At 38.8% G+C, this 17,316-nt stretch overlaps 44 non-coding genes across 44 annotated transcripts; all 44 read right to left on the reverse strand.

Annotated features, from left to right (window-relative positions):
• Window positions 1-252: 252 nt before the first annotated feature.
• Window positions 253-368, reverse strand: LOC135024964 (U5 spliceosomal RNA). Its single transcript, XR_010221773.1, has one exon. It is a non-coding gene; the product is annotated as a U5 spliceosomal RNA (small nuclear RNA).
• Window positions 369-638: 270 nt separating this feature from the next.
• Window positions 639-754, reverse strand: LOC135024816 (U5 spliceosomal RNA). Its single transcript, XR_010221629.1, has one exon. It is a non-coding gene; the product is annotated as a U5 spliceosomal RNA (small nuclear RNA).
• Window positions 755-1,028: 274 nt separating this feature from the next.
• On the reverse strand, window positions 1,029-1,144 carry LOC135024490 (U5 spliceosomal RNA). Its single transcript, XR_010221311.1, has one exon. It is a non-coding gene; the product is annotated as a U5 spliceosomal RNA (small nuclear RNA).
• A 282-nt stretch (window positions 1,145-1,426) lies between these two features.
• Window positions 1,427-1,542, reverse strand: LOC135024462 (U5 spliceosomal RNA). Its single transcript, XR_010221283.1, has one exon. It is a non-coding gene; the product is annotated as a U5 spliceosomal RNA (small nuclear RNA).
• A 270-nt stretch (window positions 1,543-1,812) lies between these two features.
• On the reverse strand, window positions 1,813-1,928 carry LOC135024910 (U5 spliceosomal RNA). The gene has a single exon (XR_010221721.1). It is a non-coding gene; the product is annotated as a U5 spliceosomal RNA (small nuclear RNA).
• Window positions 1,929-2,210: 282 nt separating this feature from the next.
• On the reverse strand, window positions 2,211-2,326 carry LOC135024622 (U5 spliceosomal RNA). The gene has a single exon (XR_010221435.1). It is a non-coding gene; the product is annotated as a U5 spliceosomal RNA (small nuclear RNA).
• Window positions 2,327-2,612: 286 nt separating this feature from the next.
• LOC135024742 (U5 spliceosomal RNA) lies at window positions 2,613-2,728 on the reverse strand. The gene has a single exon (XR_010221556.1). It is a non-coding gene; the product is annotated as a U5 spliceosomal RNA (small nuclear RNA).
• A 282-nt stretch (window positions 2,729-3,010) lies between these two features.
• On the reverse strand, window positions 3,011-3,126 carry LOC135024946 (U5 spliceosomal RNA). Its single transcript, XR_010221756.1, has one exon. It is a non-coding gene; the product is annotated as a U5 spliceosomal RNA (small nuclear RNA).
• A 270-nt stretch (window positions 3,127-3,396) lies between these two features.
• Window positions 3,397-3,512, reverse strand: LOC135024526 (U5 spliceosomal RNA). Its single transcript, XR_010221344.1, has one exon. It is a non-coding gene; the product is annotated as a U5 spliceosomal RNA (small nuclear RNA).
• A 274-nt stretch (window positions 3,513-3,786) lies between these two features.
• Window positions 3,787-3,902, reverse strand: LOC135024902 (U5 spliceosomal RNA). Its single transcript, XR_010221713.1, has one exon. It is a non-coding gene; the product is annotated as a U5 spliceosomal RNA (small nuclear RNA).
• Window positions 3,903-4,184: 282 nt separating this feature from the next.
• LOC135024743 (U5 spliceosomal RNA) lies at window positions 4,185-4,300 on the reverse strand. The gene has a single exon (XR_010221557.1). It is a non-coding gene; the product is annotated as a U5 spliceosomal RNA (small nuclear RNA).
• Window positions 4,301-4,582: 282 nt separating this feature from the next.
• LOC135024880 (U5 spliceosomal RNA) lies at window positions 4,583-4,698 on the reverse strand. The gene has a single exon (XR_010221691.1). It is a non-coding gene; the product is annotated as a U5 spliceosomal RNA (small nuclear RNA).
• Window positions 4,699-4,972: 274 nt separating this feature from the next.
• On the reverse strand, window positions 4,973-5,088 carry LOC135024463 (U5 spliceosomal RNA). The gene has a single exon (XR_010221284.1). It is a non-coding gene; the product is annotated as a U5 spliceosomal RNA (small nuclear RNA).
• A 282-nt stretch (window positions 5,089-5,370) lies between these two features.
• LOC135024744 (U5 spliceosomal RNA) lies at window positions 5,371-5,486 on the reverse strand. The gene has a single exon (XR_010221558.1). It is a non-coding gene; the product is annotated as a U5 spliceosomal RNA (small nuclear RNA).
• A 282-nt stretch (window positions 5,487-5,768) lies between these two features.
• LOC135024947 (U5 spliceosomal RNA) lies at window positions 5,769-5,884 on the reverse strand. The gene has a single exon (XR_010221757.1). It is a non-coding gene; the product is annotated as a U5 spliceosomal RNA (small nuclear RNA).
• Window positions 5,885-6,154: 270 nt separating this feature from the next.
• LOC135024857 (U5 spliceosomal RNA) lies at window positions 6,155-6,270 on the reverse strand. Its single transcript, XR_010221668.1, has one exon. It is a non-coding gene; the product is annotated as a U5 spliceosomal RNA (small nuclear RNA).
• Window positions 6,271-6,544: 274 nt separating this feature from the next.
• LOC135024385 (U5 spliceosomal RNA) lies at window positions 6,545-6,660 on the reverse strand. The gene has a single exon (XR_010221210.1). It is a non-coding gene; the product is annotated as a U5 spliceosomal RNA (small nuclear RNA).
• Window positions 6,661-6,942: 282 nt separating this feature from the next.
• On the reverse strand, window positions 6,943-7,058 carry LOC135024745 (U5 spliceosomal RNA). The gene has a single exon (XR_010221559.1). It is a non-coding gene; the product is annotated as a U5 spliceosomal RNA (small nuclear RNA).
• Window positions 7,059-7,340: 282 nt separating this feature from the next.
• LOC135024381 (U5 spliceosomal RNA) lies at window positions 7,341-7,456 on the reverse strand. Its single transcript, XR_010221206.1, has one exon. It is a non-coding gene; the product is annotated as a U5 spliceosomal RNA (small nuclear RNA).
• A 286-nt stretch (window positions 7,457-7,742) lies between these two features.
• LOC135024834 (U5 spliceosomal RNA) lies at window positions 7,743-7,858 on the reverse strand. Its single transcript, XR_010221646.1, has one exon. It is a non-coding gene; the product is annotated as a U5 spliceosomal RNA (small nuclear RNA).
• Window positions 7,859-8,128: 270 nt separating this feature from the next.
• Window positions 8,129-8,244, reverse strand: LOC135024464 (U5 spliceosomal RNA). Its single transcript, XR_010221285.1, has one exon. It is a non-coding gene; the product is annotated as a U5 spliceosomal RNA (small nuclear RNA).
• Window positions 8,245-8,526: 282 nt separating this feature from the next.
• On the reverse strand, window positions 8,527-8,642 carry LOC135025037 (U5 spliceosomal RNA). The gene has a single exon (XR_010221844.1). It is a non-coding gene; the product is annotated as a U5 spliceosomal RNA (small nuclear RNA).
• A 270-nt stretch (window positions 8,643-8,912) lies between these two features.
• LOC135024858 (U5 spliceosomal RNA) lies at window positions 8,913-9,028 on the reverse strand. Its single transcript, XR_010221669.1, has one exon. It is a non-coding gene; the product is annotated as a U5 spliceosomal RNA (small nuclear RNA).
• Window positions 9,029-9,302: 274 nt separating this feature from the next.
• LOC135024903 (U5 spliceosomal RNA) lies at window positions 9,303-9,418 on the reverse strand. The gene has a single exon (XR_010221714.1). It is a non-coding gene; the product is annotated as a U5 spliceosomal RNA (small nuclear RNA).
• Window positions 9,419-9,700: 282 nt separating this feature from the next.
• LOC135025064 (U5 spliceosomal RNA) lies at window positions 9,701-9,816 on the reverse strand. Its single transcript, XR_010221870.1, has one exon. It is a non-coding gene; the product is annotated as a U5 spliceosomal RNA (small nuclear RNA).
• A 282-nt stretch (window positions 9,817-10,098) lies between these two features.
• Window positions 10,099-10,214, reverse strand: LOC135024478 (U5 spliceosomal RNA). Its single transcript, XR_010221298.1, has one exon. It is a non-coding gene; the product is annotated as a U5 spliceosomal RNA (small nuclear RNA).
• A 270-nt stretch (window positions 10,215-10,484) lies between these two features.
• LOC135025006 (U5 spliceosomal RNA) lies at window positions 10,485-10,600 on the reverse strand. The gene has a single exon (XR_010221813.1). It is a non-coding gene; the product is annotated as a U5 spliceosomal RNA (small nuclear RNA).
• Window positions 10,601-10,882: 282 nt separating this feature from the next.
• Window positions 10,883-10,998, reverse strand: LOC135024695 (U5 spliceosomal RNA). Its single transcript, XR_010221509.1, has one exon. It is a non-coding gene; the product is annotated as a U5 spliceosomal RNA (small nuclear RNA).
• Window positions 10,999-11,268: 270 nt separating this feature from the next.
• Window positions 11,269-11,384, reverse strand: LOC135024975 (U5 spliceosomal RNA). The gene has a single exon (XR_010221783.1). It is a non-coding gene; the product is annotated as a U5 spliceosomal RNA (small nuclear RNA).
• Window positions 11,385-11,666: 282 nt separating this feature from the next.
• LOC135024705 (U5 spliceosomal RNA) lies at window positions 11,667-11,782 on the reverse strand. Its single transcript, XR_010221519.1, has one exon. It is a non-coding gene; the product is annotated as a U5 spliceosomal RNA (small nuclear RNA).
• Window positions 11,783-12,068: 286 nt separating this feature from the next.
• LOC135024368 (U5 spliceosomal RNA) lies at window positions 12,069-12,184 on the reverse strand. The gene has a single exon (XR_010221193.1). It is a non-coding gene; the product is annotated as a U5 spliceosomal RNA (small nuclear RNA).
• Window positions 12,185-12,454: 270 nt separating this feature from the next.
• On the reverse strand, window positions 12,455-12,570 carry LOC135024628 (U5 spliceosomal RNA). The gene has a single exon (XR_010221441.1). It is a non-coding gene; the product is annotated as a U5 spliceosomal RNA (small nuclear RNA).
• A 274-nt stretch (window positions 12,571-12,844) lies between these two features.
• On the reverse strand, window positions 12,845-12,960 carry LOC135024542 (U5 spliceosomal RNA). The gene has a single exon (XR_010221360.1). It is a non-coding gene; the product is annotated as a U5 spliceosomal RNA (small nuclear RNA).
• A 270-nt stretch (window positions 12,961-13,230) lies between these two features.
• Window positions 13,231-13,346, reverse strand: LOC135024371 (U5 spliceosomal RNA). The gene has a single exon (XR_010221197.1). It is a non-coding gene; the product is annotated as a U5 spliceosomal RNA (small nuclear RNA).
• A 274-nt stretch (window positions 13,347-13,620) lies between these two features.
• On the reverse strand, window positions 13,621-13,736 carry LOC135024514 (U5 spliceosomal RNA). Its single transcript, XR_010221333.1, has one exon. It is a non-coding gene; the product is annotated as a U5 spliceosomal RNA (small nuclear RNA).
• A 273-nt stretch (window positions 13,737-14,009) lies between these two features.
• On the reverse strand, window positions 14,010-14,125 carry LOC135025033 (U5 spliceosomal RNA). Its single transcript, XR_010221840.1, has one exon. It is a non-coding gene; the product is annotated as a U5 spliceosomal RNA (small nuclear RNA).
• A 282-nt stretch (window positions 14,126-14,407) lies between these two features.
• Window positions 14,408-14,521, reverse strand: LOC135024573 (U5 spliceosomal RNA). Its single transcript, XR_010221391.1, has one exon. It is a non-coding gene; the product is annotated as a U5 spliceosomal RNA (small nuclear RNA).
• A 282-nt stretch (window positions 14,522-14,803) lies between these two features.
• On the reverse strand, window positions 14,804-14,919 carry LOC135025065 (U5 spliceosomal RNA). Its single transcript, XR_010221871.1, has one exon. It is a non-coding gene; the product is annotated as a U5 spliceosomal RNA (small nuclear RNA).
• Window positions 14,920-15,201: 282 nt separating this feature from the next.
• LOC135025038 (U5 spliceosomal RNA) lies at window positions 15,202-15,317 on the reverse strand. Its single transcript, XR_010221845.1, has one exon. It is a non-coding gene; the product is annotated as a U5 spliceosomal RNA (small nuclear RNA).
• A 270-nt stretch (window positions 15,318-15,587) lies between these two features.
• LOC135024859 (U5 spliceosomal RNA) lies at window positions 15,588-15,703 on the reverse strand. The gene has a single exon (XR_010221670.1). It is a non-coding gene; the product is annotated as a U5 spliceosomal RNA (small nuclear RNA).
• A 282-nt stretch (window positions 15,704-15,985) lies between these two features.
• On the reverse strand, window positions 15,986-16,101 carry LOC135025053 (U5 spliceosomal RNA). The gene has a single exon (XR_010221860.1). It is a non-coding gene; the product is annotated as a U5 spliceosomal RNA (small nuclear RNA).
• A 270-nt stretch (window positions 16,102-16,371) lies between these two features.
• Window positions 16,372-16,487, reverse strand: LOC135024976 (U5 spliceosomal RNA). The gene has a single exon (XR_010221784.1). It is a non-coding gene; the product is annotated as a U5 spliceosomal RNA (small nuclear RNA).
• A 282-nt stretch (window positions 16,488-16,769) lies between these two features.
• Window positions 16,770-16,885, reverse strand: LOC135024716 (U5 spliceosomal RNA). Its single transcript, XR_010221530.1, has one exon. It is a non-coding gene; the product is annotated as a U5 spliceosomal RNA (small nuclear RNA).
• Window positions 16,886-17,171: 286 nt separating this feature from the next.
• Window positions 17,172-17,287, reverse strand: LOC135025069 (U5 spliceosomal RNA). Its single transcript, XR_010221875.1, has one exon. It is a non-coding gene; the product is annotated as a U5 spliceosomal RNA (small nuclear RNA).
• Window positions 17,288-17,316: the final 29 nt, after the last annotated feature.

A 17,316-nucleotide genomic window follows, 5' to 3' on the forward strand; every position in this document is an offset into this window, starting at 1 on the left:
CGCGTGAGTGCCATGCCAGCAGTCCTCATTCAGCTCAAAGTGAGCGCCCAATTTGAAAGAAAACAGATTTCTCACCTGGCTTCCCCTTGCTATAAGCATGGTTTGTACTGTTTTCCATGTGCTCCCAGATATTTCAAGCAATTAGCATGGTCAAGAAAGTTCTGTTTGAAAAGAAACAAACATTTACTGTCATTTCTATGCAAATGAGCTTACATTAAAGCACACTCGTTCTATCTTTAAACCGATAAAAAAAAACCCAATAAAATGGGGCATGCAAAAATTGAGATAAAACTCAGTTTTGCTCCTCTCCACGGAAATCTTTAATAAAAGGCGAAAGATTTATTCGTTCTAAAGAGAAACCAGAGCATGACCAAGATTCCACCTGTCGCCTGAGTGCCATGCCAGCAGTCCTCATTCAGCTCAAAGTGAGCGCCCAATTTGAAAGAAAGCAGATTTCTCACCAGGCTTCCCCTTGCTATAAGCATGGTTTGTACTCTTTTCCATGTGCTCCCAGTTCTTTCAAGCAATTAGTATGGTCAAGAAAGTTCTGTTTGAAAATAAACAGACATTTACTGTCATTTATATGCAAATGAGCTTACATTAAAGCACACTTGTTCTATCTTTAAACCGATAAAAGAAACCCCAATAAGATGGGGCATGCAAAAATTGAGATAAAACTCAGTTTTGCTCCTCTCCACGGAAATCTTTAATAAAAGGCGAAAGATTTGTTCATTCTGAAGAGAAACCAGAGCATGACCAAGATTCCACCTGTCGCCTGAGTGCCAAGCCAGCTGTCCTCATTCAGCTCAAAGTGAGCACCCAATTTGAAAGAAAGAAAGCAGATTTCTCACCAGGCTTCCCCTTGCTATAAGCATGGTTTGTACTCTTTTCCATGTGATCCCAGTTCTTTCAAGCAATTAATATGGTCAAGAAAGTTCTGTTTGAAAATAAACAGACATTTACTGTCATTTATATGCAAATGAGCTTACATTAAAGCACACTCGTTCTATCTTTAAACCAATAAAAGAAACCTCAATAAGACGGGGCATACAAAAATTGAGATAAAACTCAGTTTTGCTCCTCTCCACAGAAATCTTTAGTAAAAGGTGAAAAATTTGTTCGTTCTGAAGAGAAACCAGAGCATGACAAAGATTCCACCTGTCGCCTGAGTGCCAAGCCAGCAGTCCTCATTCAGCTTAAAGTGAGCACCCAATTTGAAAGAAAGCAGATTTCTAACCAGGTTTCCCCTTGCTATAAGCATGGTTTGTACTCTATTCCATGTGCTCCCAGATCTTTCAAGTAATTAGTATGGTCAAGAAAGTTCTGTTTGAAAAGAAACAGGAATTTACTGTCATTGTTATGCAAATAAACTTACATTAAAGCTACCAAGAAAGCACACTCATTCTGTCTTTAAACTGATAAAAGAAACCCCAATAATACGGGGCATGCAAAAATTGAGATAAAACTCAGTTTTGCTCCTCTCCACGGAAATCTTTAGTAAAAGGCGAAAGATTTGTTCGTTCTGAAGAGAAACCAGAGCATGACCAAGATTCCTCCTGTCGTCTGAGTGCCATGCCAGCAGTCCTCATTCAGCTCAAAGTGAGCGCCCAATTTGAAAGAAAGCAGATTTCTCACCTGGCTTCCCCTTGCTATAAGCATGGTTTGTACTCTTTTCCATGTGCTCCCAGTTCTTTCAAGCAATTAGTATGGTCAAGAAAGTTCTGTTTGAAAATAAACAGACATTTACTGTCATTTCTATGCAAATGAGCTTACATTAAAGCACACTCGTTCTATCTTTAAACCAATAAAAGAAACCTCAATAAGACGGGGCATACAAAAATTGAGATAAAACTCAGTTTTGCTCCTCTCCACAGAAATCTTTAGTAAAAGGCGAAAGATTTGTTCGTTCTGAAGAGAAACCAGAGCATGACCAAGATTCCACCTGTCGCCTGAGTGCCAAGCCAGCAGTCCTCATTCAGCTTAAAGTGAGCACCCAATTTGAATGAAAGCAGATTTCTAACCAGGCTTCCCCTTGCTATAAGCATGGTTTGTACTCTATTCCATGTGCTCCCAGATCTTTCAAGTAATTAGTATGGTCAAGAAAGTTCCTTTTGAAAAGAAACAGGCATTTACTGTCATTGTTATGCAAATAAACTTACATCAAAGCTACCAAGACAGCACACTCATTCTGTCTTTAAACTGATAAAAGAAACCCCAATAATATGGAGCATGCAAAAATTGAGATAAAACTCAGGTTTGCTCCTCTCCACGGAAATCTTTAGTAAAAGGCGAAAGATTTGTTCGTTCTGAAGAGAAACCAGAGCATGACCAAGATTCCTCCTGTCGTCTGAGTGCCATGCCAGCAGTCCTCATTCAGCTCAAAGTGAGCACCCAATTTGAAAGAAAGAAAGCAGATTTCTCACCAGGCTTCCCCTTGCTATAAGCATGGTTTGTACTCTTTTCCATGTGCTCCCAGATCTTTCAAGCAATTAGTATGGTCAAGAAAGTTCCTTTTGAAAAGAAACAGGCATTTTCTGTCATTGTTATGCAAATAAACTTACATCAAAGCTACCAAGAAAGCACACTCATTCTGTCTTTAAACTGATAAAAGAAACCCCAATAATATGGGGCATGCAAAAATTGAGATAAAACTCAGTTTTGCTCCTCTCCACGGAAATCTTTAGTAAAAGGTGAAAGATTTGTTCGTTCTGAAGAGAAACCAGAGCATGACCAAGATTCCACCTGTCGCCTGAGTGCCAAGCCAGCAGTCCTCATTCAGCTTAAAGTGAGCACACAATTTGAAAGAAAGCAGATTTCTAACCAGGCTTCCCCTTGCTATAAGCATGGTTTGTACTCTATGCCATGTGCTCCCAGATCTTTCAAGTAATTAGTATGGTCAAGAAAGTTCTGTTTGAAAAGAAACAGGCATTTACTGTCATTGTTATGCAAATAAACTTACATCAAAGCTACTAAGAAAACACACTCGTTCTGTCTTTAAACTAATAATAGAAACCCCAATAATATGGGGCATGCAAAAATTGAGATAAAACTCAGTTTTGCTCCTCTCCACAGAAAACTTTAGTAAAAGGCGAAAGATTTGTTCGTTCTGAAGAGAAACCAGAGCATGACCAAGATTCCATCTGTCGCGTGAGTGCCATGCCAGCAGTCCTCATTCAGCTCAAAGTGAGCGCCCAATTTGAAAGAAAGCAGATTTCTCACCTGGCTTCCCCTTGCTATAAGCATGGTTTGTACTGTTTTCCATGTGCTCCCAGATATTTCAAGCAATTAGCATGGTCAAGAAAGTTCTGTTTGAAAAGAAACAAACATTTACTGTCATTTCTATGCAAATTAGCTTACATTAAAGCACACTTGTTCTATCTTTAAACCAATAAAAGAAACCTCAATAATATGGGGCATACAAATATTGAGATAAAACTCAGTTTTGCTCGTCTCCACGGAAATCTTTAGTAAAAGGTGAAAGATTTGTTCGTTCTGAAGAGAAACCAGAGCATGACCAAGATTCCACCTATCGCCTGAGTGCCATGCCAGCAGTCCTCATTCAGCTCAAAGTGAGCACCCAATTTGAAAGAAAGAAAGCAGATTTCTCACCAGGCTTCCCCTTATTATAAGCATGGTTTGTACTCTTTTCCATGTGCTCCCAGATCTTTCAAGCAATTAGTATGGTCAAGAAAGTTCTGTTTGAAAAGAAACAGACATTTACTGTCATTTCTATGCATATGAGCTTACATTAAAGCACACTCGTTCTATCTTTAAACCGATAAAAGAAACCCCAATAAGATGGGGCATGCAAAAATTGAGATAAAACTCAGTTTTGCTCCCCTCCACGGAAATCTTTAATAAAAGGCGAAAGATTTGTTCATTCTGAAGAGAAACCAGAGCATGACCAAGATTCCACCTGTCGCCTGAGTGCCAAGCCAGCAGTCCTCATTCAGCTTAAAGTGAGCACCCAATTTGAAAGAAAGCAGATTTCTAACCAGGCTTCCCCTTGCTATAAGCATGGTTTGTACTCTATTCCATGTGCTCCCAGATCTTTCAAATAATTAGTATGGTCAAGAAAGTTCTGTTTGAAAAGAAACAGGAATTTACTGTCATTGTTATGCAAATAAACTTACATTAAAGCTACCAAGAAAGCACACTCATTCTGTCTTTAAACTGATAAAAGAAACCCCAATAATATGGGGCATGCAAAAATTGAGATAAAACTCAGTTTTGCTCCTCTCCACGGAAATCTTTAGTAAAAGGTGAAAGATTTGTTCGTTCTGAAGAGAAACCAGAGCATGACCAAGATTCCTCCTGTCGCCTGAGTGCCATGCCAGCAGTCCTCATTCAGCTCAAAGTGAACGCCCAATTTGAAAGATAGCAGATTTCTCACCTGGTTTCCCCTTGCTATAAGCATGGTTTATACTGTTTTCCACGTGCTCCCAGATCTTTCAAGCAATTAGTATGGTAAAGAAAGTTCTGTTTGAAAAGAAACAGACATTTACTGTCATTGTTATGCAAATAAACTTACATCAAAGCTACTAAGAAAGTACACTCGTTCTGTCTTTAAACTAATAATAGAAACCCCAATAATATGGGGCATGCAAAAATTGAGATAAAACTCAGTTTTGCTCCTCTCCACGGAAATCTTTAGTAAAAGGCAAAAGGTTTATTTGTTCTGAAGAGAAACCAGAGCATGACCAAGATTCCACCTGTCGCCTGAGTGCCAAGCCAGCAATCCTCATTCAGCTTAAAGTGAGCACCCAATTTGAAAGAAAGAAAGCAGATTTCTCACCAGGCTTCCCCTTGCTATAAGCATGGTTTGTACTCTTTTCCATGTGCTCCCAGATCTTTCAAGCAATTAGTATGGTCAAGAAAGTTTTTTTTGAAAAGAAACAGGCATTTACTGTCATTTCTATGCAAATGAGCTTACATTAAAGCACACTTGTTCTATCTTTAAACCAATAAAAGAAACCTCAATAAGACGGGGCATACAAAAATTGAGATAAAACTCAGTTTTGCTCCTCTCCACAGAAATCTTTAGTAAAAGGAGAAAGATTTGTTCGTTCTGAAGAGAAACCAGAGCATGACCAAGATTCCACCTGTCGCCTGAGTGCCAAGCCAGCAGTCCTCATTCAGCTTAAAGTGAGCACCCAATTTGAAAGAAAGCAGATTTCTAACCAGGCTTCCCCTTGCTATAAGCATGGTTTGTACTCTATTCCATGTGCTCCCAGATCTTTCAAGTAATTAGTATGGTCAAGAAAGTTCCTTTTGAAAAGAAACAGGCATTTACTGTCATTGTTATGCAAATAAACTTACATCAAAGCTACTAAGAAAGCACACTCGTTCTGTCTTTAAACTAATAATAGAAACCCCAATAATATGGGGCATGCAAAAATTGAGATAAAACTCAGTTTTGCTCCTCTCCACGGAAATCTTTAGTAAAAGGTGAAAGATTTGTTCGTTCTGAAGAGAAACCAGAGCATGACCAAGATTCCACCTGTCGCCTGAGTGCCAAGCCAGCAGTCCTCATTCAGCTTAAAGTGAGCACACAATTTGAAAGAAAGCAGATTTCTAACCAGGCTTCCCCTTGCTATAAGCATGGTTTGTACTCTATTCCATGTGCTCCCAGATCTTTCAAGTAATTAGTATGGTCAAGAAAGTTCTGTTTGAAAAGAAACAGGCATTTACTGTCATTGTTATGCAAATAAACTTACATCAAAGCTACTAAGAAAGCACACTCGTTCTGTCTTTAAACTAATAATAGAAACCCCAATAATATGGGGCATGCAAAAATTGAGATAAAACTCAGTTTTGCTCCTCTCCACAGAAAACTTTAGTAAAAGGCGAAAGATTTGTTCGTTCTGAAGAGAAACCAGAGCATGACCAAGATTCCATCTGTCGCGTGAGTGCCATGCCAGCAGTCCTCATTCAGCTCAAAGTGAGCGCCAAATTTGAAAGAAAGCAGATTTCTCACCTGGCTTCCCCTTGCTATAAGCATGGTTTGTACTGTTTTCCATGTGCTCCCAGATATTTCAAGCAATTAGCATGGTCAAGAAAGTTATGTTTGAAAAGAAACAAACATTTACTGTCATTTCTATGCAAATTAGCTTACATTAAAGCACACTCGTTCTATCTTTAAACCAATAAAAGAAACCTCAATAATATGGGGCATACAAAAATTGAGATAAAACTCAGTTTTGCTCCTCTCCACGGAAATCTTTAGTAAAAGGTGAAAGATTTGTTCGTTCTGAAGAGAAACCAGAGCATGACCAAGATTCCACCTATCGCCTGAGTGCCATGCCAGCAGTCCTCATTCAGCTTAAAGTGAGCACCCAATTTGAAAGAAAGAAAGCAGATTTCTCACCAGGCTTCCCCTTATTATAAGCATGGTTTGTACTCTTTTCCATGTGCTCCCAGATCTTTCAAGCAATTAGTATGGTCAAGAAAGTTCTGTTTGAAAAGAAACAGACATTTACTGTCATTTCTATGCAAATGAGCTTACATTAAAGCACACTCGTTCTATCTTTAAACCGATAAAAGAAACCCCAATAAGATGGGGCATGCAAAAATTGAGATAAAACTCAGTTTTGCTCCCCTCCACGGAAATATTTAATAAAAGGCGAAAGATTTGTTCATTCTGAAGAGAAACCAGAGCATGACCAAGATTCCACCTGTCGCCTGAGTGCCAAGCCAGCAGTCCTCATTCAGCTTAAAGTGAGCACCCAATTTGAAAGAAAGCAGATTTCTAACCAGGCTTCCCCTTGCTATAAGCATGGTTTGTACTCTATTCCATGTGCTCCCAGATCTTTCAAATAATTAGTATGGTCAAGAAAGTTCTGTTTGAAAAGAAACAGGAATTTACTGTCATTGTTATGCAAATAAACTTACATTAAAGCTACCAAGAAAGCACACTCATTCTGTCTCTAAACTGATAAAAGAAACCCCAATAATATGGGGCATGCAAAAATTGAGATAAAACTCAGTTTTGCTCCTCTCCACGGAAATCTTTAGTAAAAGGTGAAAGATTTGTTCGTTCTGAAGAGAAACCAGAGCATGACCAAGATTCCTCCTGTCGCCTGAGTGCCATGCCAGCAGTCCTCATTCAGCTCAAAGTGAACGCCCAATTTGAAAGATAGCAGATTTCTCACCTGGTTTCCCCTTGCTATAAGCATGGTTTATACTGTTTTCCACGTGCTCCCAGATCTTTCAAGCAATTAGTATGGTAAAGAAAGTTCTGTTTGAAAAGAAACAGACATTTACTGTCATTGTTATGCAAATAAACTTACATCAAAGCTACTAAGAAAGTACACTCGTTCTGTCTTTAAACTAATAATAGAAACCCCAATAATATGGGGCATGCAAAAATTGAGATAAAACTCAGTTTTGCTCCTCTCCACGAAAATCTTTAGTAAAAGGCGAAAGGTTTATTTGTTCTGAAGAGAAACCAGAGCATGACCAAGATTCCACCTGTCGCCTGAGTGCCAAGCCAGCAATCCTCATTCAGCTTAAAGTGAGCACCCAATTTGAAAGAAAGAAAGCAGATTTCTCACCAGGCTTCCCCTTGCTATAAGCATGGTTTGTACTCTTTTCCATGTGCTCCCAGATCTTTCAAGCAATTAGTATGGTCAAGAAAGTTTTTTTTGAAAAGAAACAGGCATTTACTGTCATTGTTATGCAAATAAACTTACATCAAAGCTACTAAGAAAGTACACTCGTTCTGTCTTTAAACTAATAATAGAAACCCCAATAATATGGGGCATGCAAAAATTGAGATAAAACTCAGTTTTGCTCCTCTCCACGGAAATCTTTAATAAAAGGCGAAAGATTTGTTCATTCTGAAGAGAAACCAGAGCATGACCAAGATTCCTAATGTCGCCTGAGTGCCATGCCAGCAGTCCTCATTCAGCTTAAAGTGAGCACCCAATTTGAAAGAAAGCAGATTTCTAACCAGGCTTCTCCTTGCTATAAGCATGGTTTGTATTCTATTCCATGTGCTCCCAGATCTTTCAAGCAATTAGTATGGTCAAGAAAGTTCTGTTTGAAAAGAAACAGACATTTACTGTCATTTCTATGCAAATGAGCTTACATTAAAGCACACTCGTTCTATCTTTAAACCAATAAAAGAAACCTCAATAAGACGGGGCATACAAAAATTGAGATAAAACTCAGTTTTGCTCCTCTCCACAGAAATCTTTAGTAAAAGGAGAAAGATTTGTTCGTTCTGAAGAGAAACCAGAGCATGACCAAGATTCCACCTGTCGCCTGAGTGCCAAGCCAGCAGTCCTCATTCAGCTTAAAGTGAGCACCCAATTTGAAAGAAAGCAGATTTCTAACCAGGCTTCCCCTTGCTATAAGCATGGTTTGTACTCTATTCCATGTGCTCCCAGATCTTTCAAGTAATTAGTATGGTCAAGAAAGTTCTGTTTGAAAAGAAACAGGAATTTACTGTCATTGTTATGCAAATAAACTTACATTAAAGCTACCAAGAAAGCACACTCATTCTGTCTTTAAACTGATAAAAGAAACCCCAATAATATGGGGCATGCAAAAATTGAGATAAAACTCAGTTTTGCTCCTCTCCACTGAAATCTTTAGAAAAAGGCAAAAGATTTGTTCATTCTGAAGAGAAACCAGAGCATGACCAAGATTCCATCTGTCGCGTGAGTGCCATGCCAGCAGTCCTCATTCAGCTCAAAGTGAGCGCCCAATTTGAAAGAAAGCAGATTTCTCACCTGGCTTCCCCTTGCTATAAGCATGGTTTGTACTGTTTTCCATGTGCTCCCAGATATTTCAAGCAATTAGCATGGTCAAGAAAGTTATGTTTGAAAAGAAACAAACATTTACTGTCATTTCTATGCAAATTAGCTTACATTAAAGCACACTCGTTCTATCTTTAAACCAATAAAAGAAACCTCAATAATATGGGGCATACAAAAATTGAGATAAAACTCAGTTTTGCTCCTCTCCACGGAAATCTTTAGTAAAAGGTGAAAGATTTGTTCGTTCTGAAGAGAAACCAGAGCATGACCAAGATTCCACCTATCGCCTGAGTGCCATGCCAGCAGTCCTCATTCAGCTCAAAGTGAGCACCCAATTTGAAAGAAAGAAAGCAGATTTCTCACCAGGCTTCCCCTTATTATAAGCATGGTTTGTACTCTTTTCCATGTGCTCCCAGATCTTTCAAGCAATTAGTATGGTCAAGAAAGTTCTGTTTGAAAAGAAACAGACATTTACTGTCATTTCTATGCAAATGAGCTTACATTAAAGCACACTCGTTCTATCTTTAAACCGATAAAAGAAACCCCAATAAGATGGGGCATGCAAAAATTGAGATAAAACTCAGTTTTGCTCCCCTCCACGGAAATCTTTAATAAAAGGCGAAAGATTTGTTCATTCTGAAGAGAAACCAGAGCATGACCAAGATTCCACCTGTCGCCTGAGTGCCAAGCCAGCAGTCCTCATTCAGCTTAAAGTGAGCACCCAATTTGAAAGAAAGCAGATTTCTAACCAGGCTTCCCCTTGCTATAAGCATGGTTTGTACTCTATTCCATGTGCTCCCAGATCTTTCAAGTAATTAGTATGGTCAAGAAAGTTCTGTTTGAAAAGAAACAGGAATTTACTGTCATTGTTATGCAAATAAACTTACATTAAAGCCACCAAGAAAGCACACTCATTCTGTCTTTAAACTGATAAAAGAAACCCCAATAATATGGGGCATGCAAAAATTGAGATAAAACTCAGTTTTGCTCCTCTCCACTGAAATCTTTAGTAAAAGGTGAAAGATTTGTTCGTTCTGAAGAGAAAGCAGAGCATGACCAAGATTCCTCCTGTCGCCTGAGTGCCATGCCAGCAGTCCTCATTCAGCTCAAAGTGAGCGCCCAATTTGAAAGATAGCAGATTTCTCACCAGGCTTCCCCTTGCTATAAGCATGGTTTATACTGTTTTCCACGTGCTCCCAGATCTTTCAAGCAATTAGTATGGTCAAGAAAGTTCTGTTTGAAAAGAAACAGGAATTTACTGTCATTGTTATGCAAATAAACTTACATCAAAGCTACTAAGAAAGCACACTCGTTCTGTCTTTAAACTAATAATAGAAACCCCAATAATATGGAGCATGCAAAAATTGAGATAAAACTCAGTTTTGCTCCTCTCCACAGAAAACTTTAGAAAAAGGCGAAAGATTTGTTCGTTCTGAAGAGAAACCAGAGCATGACCAAGATTCCATCTGTCGCGTGAGTGCCATGCCAGCAGTCCTCATTCAGCTCAAAGTGAGCGCCCAATTTGAAAGAAAGCAGATTTCTCACCTGGCTTCCCCTTGCTATAAGCATGGTTTGTACTGTTTTCCATGTGCTCCCAGATATTTCAAGCAATTAGCATGGTCAAGAAAGTTCTGTTTGAAAAGAAACAAACATTTACTGTAATTTCTATGCAAATGAGCTTACATTAAAGCACACTCGTTCTATCTTTAAACCAATAAAAGATACCTCAATAAGATGGGGCATACAAAAATTGAGATAAAACTCAGTTTTGCTCCTCTCCACGGAAATCTTTAGTAAAAGGTGAAAGATTTGTTCGTTCTGAAGAGAAACCAGAGCATGACAAAGATTCCACCTGTCGCCTGAGTGCCAAGCCAGCAGTCCTCATTCAGCTTAAAGTGAGCACCCAATTTGAAAGAAAGCAGATTTCTAACCAGGCTTCCCCTTGCTATAAGCATGGTTTGTACTCTATTCCATGTGCTCCCAGATCTTTCAAGTAATCAGTATGGTCAAGAAAGTTCTGTTTGAAAAGAAACAGGAATTTACTGTCATTGTTATGCAAATAAACTTACATTAAAGCTACCAAGAAAGCACACTCATTCTGTCTTTAAACTGATAAAAAAAACCCCAATAATACGGGGCATGCAAAAATTGAGATAAAACTCAGTTTTGCTCCTCTCCACGGAAATCTTTAGTAAAAGGCGAAAGATTTTTTCGTTCTGAAGAGAAACCAGAGCATGACCAAAATTCCTCCTGTCGCCTGAGTGCCATGCCAGCAGTCCTCATTCAGCTCAAACTGAGCGCCCAATTTGAAAGAAAGCAGATTTCTCACCTGGCTTCCCCTTGCTATAAGCATGGTTTGTACTCTTTTCCATGTGCTCCCAGTTCTTTCAAGCAATTAGTATGGTCAAGAAAGTTCTGTTTGAAAAGAAACAGACATTTACTGTCATTTCTATGCAAATGAGCTTACATTAAAGCACACTCGTTCTATCTTTAAACCAATAAAAGAAACCTCAATAAGACGGGGCATACAAAAATTGAGATAAAACTCAGTTATGCTCCTCTCCACAGAAATCTTTAGTAAAAGGCGAAAGATTTGTTCGTTCTGAAGAGAAACCAGAGCATGACCAAGATTCCACCTGTCGCCTGAGTGCCAAGCCAGCAGTCCTCATTCAGCTTAAAGTGAGCACCCAATTTGAATGAAAGCAGATTTCTAACCAGGCTTCTTCTTGCTATCAGCATGGTTTGTACTCTATTCCATGTGCTCCCAGATCTTTCAAGTAATTAGTATGGTCAAGAAAGTTCTGTTTGAAAAGAAACAGGAATTTACTGTCATTGTTATGCAAATAAACTTACATTAAAGCTACCAAGAAAGCACACTCATTCTGTCTTTAAACTGATAAAAGAAACCCCAATAATATGGGGCATGCAAAAATTGAGATAAAACTCAGTTTTGCTCCTCTCCACGGAAATCTTTAGTAAAAGGCGAAAGATTTGTTCGTTCTGAAGAGAAACCAGAGCATGACCAAGATTCCTCCTGTCGCCTGAGTGCCATGCCAGCAGTCCTCATTCAGCTCAAAGTGAGCACCCAATTTGAAAGAAAGAAAGCAGATTTCTCACCAGGCTTCCCCTTGCTATAAGCATGGTTTGTACTCTTTTCCATGTGCTCCCAGATCTTTCAAGCAATTAGTATGGTCAAGAAAGTTCCTTTTGAAAAGAAACAGGCATTTACTGTCATTGTTATGCAAATAAACTTACATGAAAGCTACCAAGAATGCACACTCATTCTGTCTTTAAACTGATAAAAGAAACCCCAATTATATGGGGCATGCAAAAATTGAGATAAAACTCAGTTTTGCTCCTCTCCACGGAAATCTTTAGTAAAAGGCAAAAGATTTATTCGTTCTGAAGAGAAACCAGAGCATGACCAAGATTCCTCCTGTCGCCTGAGTGCCATACCAGCAGTCCTCATTCAGCTCAAAGTGAACGCCCAATTTGAAAGATAGCAGATTTCTCACCTGGTTTCCCCTTGCTATAAGCATGGTTAATACTGTTTTCCATGTGCTCCCAGATCTTTCAAGCAATTAGTATGGTAAAGAAAGTTCTGTTTGAAAAGAAACAGACATTTACTGTCATTTCTATGCAAATGAGCTAACATTAAAGCACACTCGTTCTATCTTTAAACCAATAAAAGAAACCCCAACAAGATGGGGTATGCAAAAATTGAGATAAAACTCAGTTTTGCTCCTCTCCACGGAAATCTTTAGTAAAAGGCGAAAGATATGTTCGTTCTGAAGAGAAACCAGAGCATGACAAAGATTCCACCTGTCGCCTGAGTGCCAAGCCAGCAGTCCTCATTCAGCTCAAAGTGAGCACCCAATTTGAAAGAAAGAAAGCAGATTTCTCACCAGGCTTCCCCTTGCTATAAGCATGGTTTGTACTCTTTTCCATGTGCTCCCAGATCTTTCAAGCAATTAGTATGGTCAAGAAAGTTCTGTTTGAAAAGAAACAGACATTTACTGTCATTTCTATGCAAATGAGCTTACATTAAAGCACACTCGTTCTATCTTTAAACCGATAAAAGAAACCCCAATAAGAAGGGGCATGCAAAAATTGAGATAAAACTCAGTTTTGCTCCTCTCCACCTAAATCTTTAATAAAAGGCAAAAGATTTGTTCGTTCTGAAGAGAAACCTGAGCATGACCAAGATTCCTCCTGTCGCCTGAGTGCCATGCCAGCAGTCCTCATTCAGCTCAAAGTGAGCGCCCAATTTGAAAGAAAGCAGATTTCTCTCCTGGCTTCCCCTTGCTATAACCATGGTTTGTACTGTTTTCCATGTGCTCCCAGATATTTCAAGCAATTAGCATGGTCAAGAAAGTTCTGTTTGAAAAGAAACAAACATTTACTGTAATTTCTATGCAAATGAGCTTACATTAAAGCACACTCGTTCTATCTTTAAACCAATAAAAGAAACTTCAATAAGATGGGGCATACAAAAATTGAGATAAAACTCAGAATTGCTCCTCTCCACGGAAATCTTTAGTAAAAGGTGAAAGATTTGTTCGTTCTGAAAAGAAACCAGAGCATGACCAAGATTCCTCCTATCGCCTGAGTGCCATGCCAGCAGTCCTCATTCAGCTCAAAGTGAGCACCCAATTTGAAAGAAAGAAAGCAGATTTCTCACCAGGCTTCCCCTTATTATAAGCATGGTTTGTACTCTTTTCCATGTGCTCCCAGATCTTTTAAGCAATTAGTATGGTCAAGAAAGTTCTGTTTGAAAAGAAACAGACATTTACTGTCATTTCTATGCAAATGAGCTTACATTAAAGCACACTCGTTCTATCTTTAAACCAATAAAAGAAACCTCAATAAGATGGGGCATACAAAAACTGAGATAAAACTCAGTTTTGCTCCTCTTTACGGAAATCTTTAGTAAAAGGTGAAAGATTTGTTCATTCTGAAGAGAAACCAGAGCATGACCAAGATTCCACCTATCGCCTTAATGCCGTGCCAGCAGTCCTCATTCAGCTCAAAGTGAGCACCCAATTTGAAAGAAAGAAAACAGATTTCTCACCAGGCTTCCCCTTATTATAAGCATGGTTTGTACTCTTTTCCATGTGCTCCCAGATCTTTTAAGCAATTAGTATGGTCAAGAAAGTTCTGTTTGAAAAGAAACAGACATTTACTGTCATTTCTATGCAAATGAGCTTACATTAAAGCACACTCGTTCTATCTTTAAACCGATAAAGAAACCCCAATAAGATGGGGCATGCAAAAATTGAGATAAAACTCAGTTTTGCTCCTCTCCACGGAAATCTTTAATAAAAGGCGAAAGATTTGTTAATTCTGAAGAGAAACCAGAGCATGACCAAGATTCCACCTGTCGCCTGAGTGCCAAGCCAGCTGTCCTCATTCAGCATAAAGTGAGCACCCAATTTGAAAGAAAGCAGATTTCTAACCAGGCTTCCCCTTGCTATAAGCATGGTTTGTACTCTATTCCATGTGCTCCCAGATCTTTCAAGTAATTAGTATGGTCAAGAAAGTTCTGTTTGAAAAGAAACAGGAATTTACTGTCATTGTTATGCAAATACATTTACATTAAAGCTACCAAAAAAGCACACACATTCTGTCTTTAAACTGATAAAAGAAACCCCAATAATATGGCATGCAAAAATTGAGATAAAACTCAGTTTTGCTCCTCTCCACGGAAATCTTTAATAAAAGGCGAAATATTTGTTAATTCTGAAGAGAAACCAGAGCATGACCAAGATTCCACCTGTCGCCTGAGTGCCAAGCCAGCTGTCCTCATTCAGCATAAAGTGAGCACCCAATTTGAAAGAAAGCAGATTTCTAACCAGGCTTCCCCTTGCTATAAGCATGGTTTGTACTCTATTCCATGTGCTCCCAGATCTTTCAAGTAATTAGTATGGTCAAGAAAGTTCTGTTTGAAAAGAAACAGGAATTTACTGTCATTGTTATGCAAATAAACTTACATTAAAGCTACCAAGAAAGCACACTCATTCTGTCTTTAAACTGATAAAAGAAACCCCAATAATATGGGGCATGCAAAAATTGAGATAAAACTCAGTTTTGCTCCTCTCCACTGAAATCTTTAGTAAAAGGTGAAAGATTTGTTCGTTCTGAAGAGAAAGCAGAGCATGACCAAGATTCCTCCTGTCGCCTGAGTGCCATGCCAGCAGTCCTCATTCAGCTCAAAGTGAGCGCCCAATTTGAAAGATAGCAGATTTCTCACCAGGCTTCCCCTTGCTATAAGCATGGTTTATACTGTTTTCCACGTGCTCCCAGATCTTTCAAGCAATTAGTATGGTCAAGAAAGTTCTGTTTGAAAAGAAACAGGAATTTACTGTCATTGTTATGCAAATAAACTTACATTAAAGCTACCAAGAAAGCACACTCATTCTGTCTTTAAACTGATAAAAGAAACCCCAATAATATGGGGCATGCAAAAATTGAGATAAAACTCAGTTTTGCTCCTCTCCACTGAAATCTTTAGAAAAAGGCAAAAGATTTGTTCATTCTGAAGAGAAACCAGAGCATGACCAAGATTCCATCTGTCGCGTGAGTGCCATGCCAGCAGTCCTCATTCAGCTCAAAGTGAGCGCCCAATTTGAAAGAAAGCAGATTTCTCACCTGGCTTCCCCTTGCTATAAGCATGGTTTGTACTGTTTTCCATGTGCTCCCAGATATTTCAAGCAATTAGCATGGTCAAGAAAGTTATGTTTGAAAAGAAACAAACATTTACTGTCATTTCTATGCAAATTAGCTTACATTAAAGCACACTCGTTCTATCTTTAAACCAATAAAAGAAACCTCAATAATATGGGGCATACAAAAATTGAGATAAAACTCAGTTTTGCTCCTCTCCACGGAAATCTTTAGTAAAAGGTGAAAGATTTGTTCGTTCTGAAGAGAAACCAGAGCATAACCAAGATTCCACCTATCGCCTGAGTGCCAAGCCAGCAGTCCTCATTCAGCTTAAAGTGAGCACCCAATTTGAAAGAAAGCAGATTTCTAACCAGGCTTCCCCTTGCTATAAGCATGGTTTGTACTCTATTCCATGTGCTCCCAGATCTTTCAAGTAATCAGTATGGTCAAGAAAGTTCTGTTTGAAAAGAAACAGGAATTTACTGTCATTGTTATTCAAATAAACTTACATTAAAGCTACCAAGAAAGCACACTCATTCTGTCTTTAAACTGATAAAAAAAAAACCAATAATACGGGGCATGCAAAAATTGAGATAAAACTCAGTTTTGCTCCTCTCCACGGAAATCTTTAGTAAAAGGCGAAAGATTTTTTCGTTCTGAAGAGAAACCAGAGCATGACCAAAATTCCTCCTGTCGCCTGAGTGCCATGCCAGCAGTCCTCATTCAGCTCAAACTGAGCGCCCAATTTGAAAGAAAGCAGATTTCTCACCTGGCTTCCCCTTACTATAAGCATGGTTTGTACTCTTTTCCATGTGCTCCCAGTTCTTTCAAGCAATTAGTATGGTCAAGAAAGTTCTGTTTGAAAAGAAACAGACATTTACTGTCATTTCTATGCAAATGAGCTTACATTAAAGCACACTCGTTCTATCTTTAAACCAATAAAAGAAACCTCAATAAGACGGGGCATACAAAAATTGAGATAAAACTCAGTTATGCTCCTCTCCACAGAAATCTTTAGTAAAAGGCGAAAGATTTGTTCGTTCTGAAGAGAAACCAGAGCATGACCAAGATTCCACCTGTCGCCTGAGTGCCAAGCAAGCAGTCCTCATTCAGCTTAAAGTGAGCACCCAATTTGAATGAAAGCAGATTTCTAACCAGGCTTCTTCTTGCTATAAGCATGGTTTGTACTCTATTCCATGTGCTCCCAGATCTTTCAAGTAATTAGTATGGTCAAGAAAGTTCTGTTTGAAAAGAAACAGGAATTTACTGTCATTGTTATGCAAATAAACTTACATTAAAGCTACCAAGAAAGCACACTCATTCTGTCTTTAAACTGATAAAAGAAACCCCAATAATATGGGGCATGCAAAAATTGAGATAAAACTCAGTTTTGCTCCTCTCCACGGAAATCTTTAGTAAAAGGCGAAAGATTTGTTCGTTCTGAAGAGAAACCAGAGCATGACCAAGATTCCTCCTGTCGCCTGAGTGCCATGCCAGCAGTCCTCATTCAGCTCAAAGTGAGCACCCAATTTGAAAGAAAGAAAGCAGATTTCTCACCAGGCTTCCCCTTGCTATAAGCATGGTTTGTACTCTTTTCCATGTGCTCCCAGATCTTTCAAGCAATTAGTATGGTCAAGAAAGTTCCTTTTGAAAAGAAACAGGCATTTACTGTCATTGTTATGCAAATAAACTTACATGAAAGCTACCAAGAATGCACACTCATTCTGTCTTTAAACTGATAAAAGAAACCCCAATTATATGGGGCATGCAAAAATTGAGATAAAACTCAGTTTTGCTCCTCTCCACGGAAATCTTTAGTAAAAGGCAAAAGATTTGTTCGTTCTGAAGAGAAACCAGAGCATGACCAAGATTCCTCCTGTCGCCTGAGTGC

The sequence above is a fragment of the Pseudophryne corroboree genome, unplaced genomic scaffold (genome assembly GCF_028390025.1).
Source record: "Pseudophryne corroboree isolate aPseCor3 unplaced genomic scaffold, aPseCor3.hap2 scaffold_410, whole genome shotgun sequence".
Taxonomy (NCBI): domain Eukaryota; kingdom Metazoa; phylum Chordata; class Amphibia; order Anura; family Myobatrachidae; genus Pseudophryne; species Pseudophryne corroboree.